This window comes from Glossina fuscipes, unplaced genomic scaffold, assembly GCF_014805625.2.
Source record: "Glossina fuscipes isolate IAEA_lab_2018 unplaced genomic scaffold, Yale_Gfus_2 148, whole genome shotgun sequence".
NCBI lineage: Eukaryota > Metazoa > Arthropoda > Insecta > Diptera > Glossinidae > Glossina > Glossina fuscipes.
In genome coordinates this window covers 566469-572468 of record NW_023998491.1, presented here as the reverse complement: position 1 = coordinate 572468, position 6000 = coordinate 566469, and the positions used below count along the sequence as shown (strand labels likewise).

General features: G+C 31.6%; 1 protein-coding gene across 11 annotated transcripts in view; it reads left to right on the top strand.

Moving 5' to 3' along the window:
- The window catches only part of LOC119641390 (general transcriptional corepressor trfA), a 39240-nt gene continuing 33240 nt past the window's right edge, over positions 1-6000 (top strand). The window contains exons 1-2 of one of the 11 annotated variants that reach the window (XM_038040016.1): positions 3-246; positions 917-1588. The gene's annotated coding sequence lies outside the window, so the exon portion shown is untranslated. Of the gene's footprint in view, positions 257-548; positions 1589-4039; positions 4247-6000 lie in introns of those variants that run through there. The other 10 variants (XM_038040015.1, XM_038040014.1, XM_038040013.1 and 7 more) reach the window with 10 other exon arrangements.

Genomic DNA, 6000 nt, shown 5'->3' with positions numbered 1-6000 from the left:
CAACAACACAACAACGAACTTACACACATATATTTCTTACAAAAAAAAAAAAAAAGTGTGTGCTTTTAATACATAGCGAGAGGAGAGAAGAAAGAGAGAGTAAAAAAGAGAAAGAGATTACAGGAGAGACTACAAGCAAAAAGTTTATCTACAACCAACACGTGCTCGCGTGCTCGCTCTAGCAATAGCAGCACAACTTTATAATAAGAGAAAGGAAAGAAATTGCCGAATAGAACGTTTGTTTGTGTCTGTGCAGGTCAGAGTACAAGCCTGAAAATTGCATTATATGCTGTATGCTCGCTTTGTGTGTGTGTGCTTGCCTTAATCGTACAATAGTGTCTAATTATTTTTCTCATTGTAAAAATCCCTCTTCATTGCATACAGTTGTTATCGATAAAACGCACCCACGCTAATGAAATTATTATTAGTTCAATAACTAACGCATAAGCTTAAACATCGTTCTCATAATCCAATCCATATATATACATATATATATATATATATATATATATATACATATATATATCTATCTATCTATATATATATAGAGAGACAAGAGAGATTAAAAAGTAGTTTTTTTTTGTTTAAAAAAGGAACATAAAACAAACGCATCAATCCGATCTTAATAGATAATAAAATAATCAATCAATTGATCATTTGAATCATTTAATTCCACTCTTATCTTCATCTACATAAATTAGGATTTAAAAGGAAAGCAGCTAAATAAATACACGCAAACAAATAAATAATTATTTTTAATCCTCTTAATACATCAAAAAACCTTCAAAAGCAAATCTCACTAAATAATAATAAGAATAATTTTGTTTTTTCACAACAACTGGCTTTTTAATTTTGTCACAACGTATTCGTTAAAAGTTTTCCTGTTATTTAAGCAGTCAATTTCCGAATTAATTAGCGAAAATGTGCAGAGATCGCGATATGAATTTGCCGTAGATCAACGTAATCGTCAGTATAAAGTTAAGAAAAAAATGAAATTAAAGCAGATATAAGAAACAATAGCCGACTAAGACGCCGTTAAATATAAAATCCAATTACAATAACAAAGCTAAGCTCAAACAACAAAGCACCGTAAGATAATTTGATAGCAAATCATCTTGGTATTCTTTTAATTAAAGATCAAAATACCGGCAAATTTTACAACAATAAAAAATTAAAACAATGTGACTGCGTAATCCGAAAATAAACCCAATCCAACCCAACCGTTAGCATACATCAGAAAGTGTACGTTAAGCGAGCGTTTTTCATATCTATTTTGCGCGTGTGTGCTTGTGCGTGTGCGAAGGCTTTGAGTGCTGTAACCTTCTCGTAGCGTATTGCTGTCAGTGTGAATACGACTTGAAATGAGAACAGTTCTCCGTGATACACCCTACACGCGCCTATTAAAGTGATTTGAAATATTTTTTTTAAATTTTTTTCTTAAACTCCAAAAAAAAAAAAGAAAAAGAAAAGAAGAAAAGCTGAAACTTTGTGTTTAACCTTAAACAAGTGTAAGAAGGCGTTTCAAAAAAAAACCAGCAAGATTGAAGACTTTGTAAGGAACCTTTGGAAGTCTGTTAAGGCTTGCGTTGTAAGTACATAATCTGCATACAATTGTATAACATTTCGTATTTGATTTTTCTTACAATAGTTTTAAGTTGGTAAAAAAAAACCAAAAATATATATATATATGTGTATATATTTGATCAGCGTCAAATTGAATTGTGTTCGGACTAATCTCGGATCTCTCTATACGATTTCAACAAAAACTAAATTTAACTCAGTTAGATCCTTTCTATGGTTGAATTTCATACATGTGATCCGCCCTGTTATGAGCTCAAAGATGCGCAACATCTATACAGTTTTCTTGACATGAAACAAAATTCTTCTTCGTTATGAAATCCGGATGATACTTGTGCTATGAAAATTATGTTTCAAATATTTCATGATCAGTTAGCTAGTACTTAATTTTATGAACAAATTTTTCATGTTTTTTTTTTTTTTGTTTGCTTCTTAGGTTTTGTTTTTGTGTATCGCTTCCATTTGCATTCATCTGCTTGCGATGACACAACGTTTCATTTCGTTATCGTTATTATTATTATGCACAGTGACAAGTCGTATAGACGTGTTTTGCGATATGTACAAATTTTAAAATAAAAGTGCATAAAATATGCGCAGAAAACCAGAAAATTTCCACAAACATGTACCAACTTATGATAGATAAAGTTTTCACTTGACTTGGCCGAAGGAGACCATAGGTAAGGTAGGGTACAGAATGGCCCAGGGCTTATGATTTGCCCATTCGCTAAGTAGATTTTATCCTTTCGTTTTTATTCGTATAAAGGTAAAGCATTTCTTTTAGAAGTAGCTGTCTGTAGAGCGTTCGTAGGGCAAAAATTGAAAACCACCACAGCTCTCGTACTAGCTAGCTCAGCAATGACAAGTACGTGCGTCTCTACCACTTCCGGCGCTCTTTAAGTGACACTTCAGAATAGCTCGAAAAATACTAAAGTCAGAGAGACAACGAGGATTTCCAGACATAGCTGTTACATAGGAAAACACGAAAGATTCGTCGAAGAGGTTCCTGTTACTAGGTTTTGTATAGTCATCCGACGGATATTGAATTCATATTCGATTTCTGTTGTTTTTCGGCATTTCGAGAATTCCTTTTTACACTTATTTTCGATTATGATTTTTTCAACGCGTTTTGACCTGTCGGAAAGAAAAAGCGAAATGCTGCTGAACCCAGTGAATGCTAGATATCCAAGAGGTGATTTATTCGACGTTTTGTGTTTAAGACGGTTTTCCAAGTGGGTATGGCTATTCCGCCCGAGCATCCGCATTGACCAGATCTCTCAACGACAATTATTAATTTGCATATTTCAAAATCACGTTGTAGAAAGACAGTTACACCACTGTTGACCAGGATTATATTGATGAATAAACTCGAGATTATTGACCAATGTATTAATCGGAGAAATAAATACAGAGCTTTTCTTGAACAACTTTTAGTTTCGATGCGGATTATTCAAAATTCAATACTGTGTCGTTTCGACAAGCTTTCAAATTTACCAATGAAATGTTCGGTGAATTATAAAAAAACAGTAAATATAGTGAGGTGTTCTCAGCCTACGTGGTACTTTGGGCGCTTCCTTTGAATAATTTGGCTCGTTTACAATACCAACGTGCAACAATATCTATGTGCAAAAACTTCCAATGTTTCCAAATGTGCCAAATTTCAAGTCAATAGCTCCATTTTTGCTGTTAGGAGAATGTTTAGAACAGACATTACGCAGACGGACATGCTTATATCCATTCGGAATTTTATCCTTATAAAGAATATATATATTTTGCGGAATCTCTGATGCAGCCTTCTGGACGTTACAAAGGTTTTGACAAAATGAATCCTACAAAAACATGGAAATACCATCACTCTTGACCATTTTCCTAGATTTCCTAGTGACCGTGTCATCAGGTGATATTCTTCTTTCCACGGTGCCGCTGTAAACATATTTCTATTAGTAGAGACTACATCGATTTTCAAGCTTATTTGAAATGTGTGACCTAGTTTCGACTTGTATCGATTGAAGCAAGAAGAATTTCCCCATAACATATCAGGGCTATGATAATATATTGCACCTCTGTCTGCTATTGGCATACAAATTCAGAAAGTTTACAATCTGGTCACTCTATTACATTGTTATATACCCTTACTTAATTATCGCGTCTGTTAAGATGTAACAACACCTCTCTTGTAGTTGTTCATATTTAATTAAAAATATTTAATCAAAACGCAAATAAAGTAGGGAAACACAAAACAGAATATGTATAAAAATCTCAAAATTTCGTGCTTACTGCATATTGGATATGCATATGTCTGCACATCATAGGTTAAGTACAAGTTTGGTTCAATATTTGTTTTATTTCGTAAGATATTGATGAAAAGATCTTGCAATCTTTGCTGTCTTTTTTTTTTAAAGATTATTTTTAGCATTTTATTACCGACAACTTTGAGCTTTAATGTGCAGATAACTATTTTCAGCTTTCTATCATAAATTCAGAGACTTGGAAAAAAAAAGAAATAGCGACATATGCGGACTACGTAAATGATGTGTTGGATGTCTAGTTGACAAAAGCTATTATGAGTATGTTTAAAACTAAGGCTTTAAAAAATTAAAAGATTAAATATGTTAGAGTACCTTTACTGGACAGCGCTTAGAGGAGGGACGCCATATATGCTCAATCGCAAGTATTTAAATACATTTGTTTACCAAAATTTTGTTATTTGTTTTTGCATTTAAAGGTCTTTAACCATATCTTGCTCGGCCACTTGTCTCTGTGACACATAATTTGTTTTATTTTTTTGTATATTAATATTTTTTTTTCATATTCGTATATGGTGCTTGTTGACTCTTAAATAACGCGGTGCGTCATTTGTTGTTTACATTTTCTCTTGTTTGTTAGGTGACTACTCTGTGGGTAATATATATTTATATACTGTCGCGACTTTCTTATTTTTTGCTTATAAACTATATTTTTATAATTATCAACACAATGATGTATACTTGGTTGGCCTTCTTTTCGTGACATTAGAGCACCAGGAAGTATATTTTTTTCATATATTTCTTCTTCTTAAGATTCTGTGACAAGGACATATATTGTCCCTTTTGTGTCTTTTTAAATCCATTTCTCTAAACAGTAAAACTATATCTTTTCTTTCCGATAAATGAAATTTTGACGTAAGCAAGCTTTCGATGTAAGAAGCTAAAACCTCCTAAAAAAATCATTGAACATTTTTTTTTGAGCAAAGACCTTTGTATTATTATAAAGCTAAAGTGTTGAAAGCACTTTACATGTCCTTGAAAATTATTATTATTATCTAATATCCATTTTTTTAAATTAGAGCCGATAGCCTGTGTTGCTAGTGCTCAATGTCTCTTTTTTTAGTCTAAGAATTCAATTCATTAGTCTAAAATTAAAATAATAATAATAATAATAATTATTTTGAATTTTTAATTGATCAACGTTTGTATTCGCTGAATTTCAGTTTCCTATCTTCATTTTTGGGATTATGGCAATTCCACTAAATTTGTGATATACATAGGTATTTCTCATCATCAAAAGTCGTCAAACATTTTTGGAAGTTTGCATGTCTTACAACCACTTTTTTCTAACTCAATTATTGAATGAGCTCAAAATTAATTCAAGTAGTTGCCCTGATGTAGTTCAAAAATATTTAGTGGTGGTTTTTACTGCTTATTCCTTTTAGAAGAGAACTTACTCATTTTAGAATCAGAACTATAAAAAGTTGTTGTCTTCTTTAAAACTTACTCAAATTTGATAAGTATTTGATAGGCGTTATAAATAAAGTGAATATTATAGAAAAGTATAATTTATAATCTGTCGGGGTCTTAATTTCTTAACATAAACAAACTGTTTGGAATGGTACAAAAAACACACTATACTCGAGATCTGTCGATCTGTATTGCAATACAACTTCAACACTGGAAAAGTAAGTAATCAGTGTTCCTTGTAACAAAAACGCTTGGGAATTGATTTTAAAATTAAATTTTTTCTAAAGTTATCTCCATTTTCTCCTCCTTCTCAATTTTCATTTATTTAAGCGCATGCAATAAGAATTTTAAATTAATGAAATAACACATTGAATACATCCGAATAAGTATCTAAGCATGCGTAACACATAAATATTAATTTTGCTGTTATATTTAACATTATATAAAATTTTTTTTTTTTTGCATTATTTTATTTTCAAGGTTTGTTTTTTGTTTGTTACCTGAGTGGTCATCACAAAAAAGAGGAAATATTTATTTAAATTCATTAATCCGTTTATAATTTTTAACAAGTAAGAAAATTTTATTCGGTCCTAACCGAATCTTTTACACGCATCACCTTTACTCTAAGAAAAGAAAATAACCAAGTTTCCATACTCTATAGTACAGGATGGGCCTGACTGGTGTTTTCAACTTTCACAATAAAAGTGGA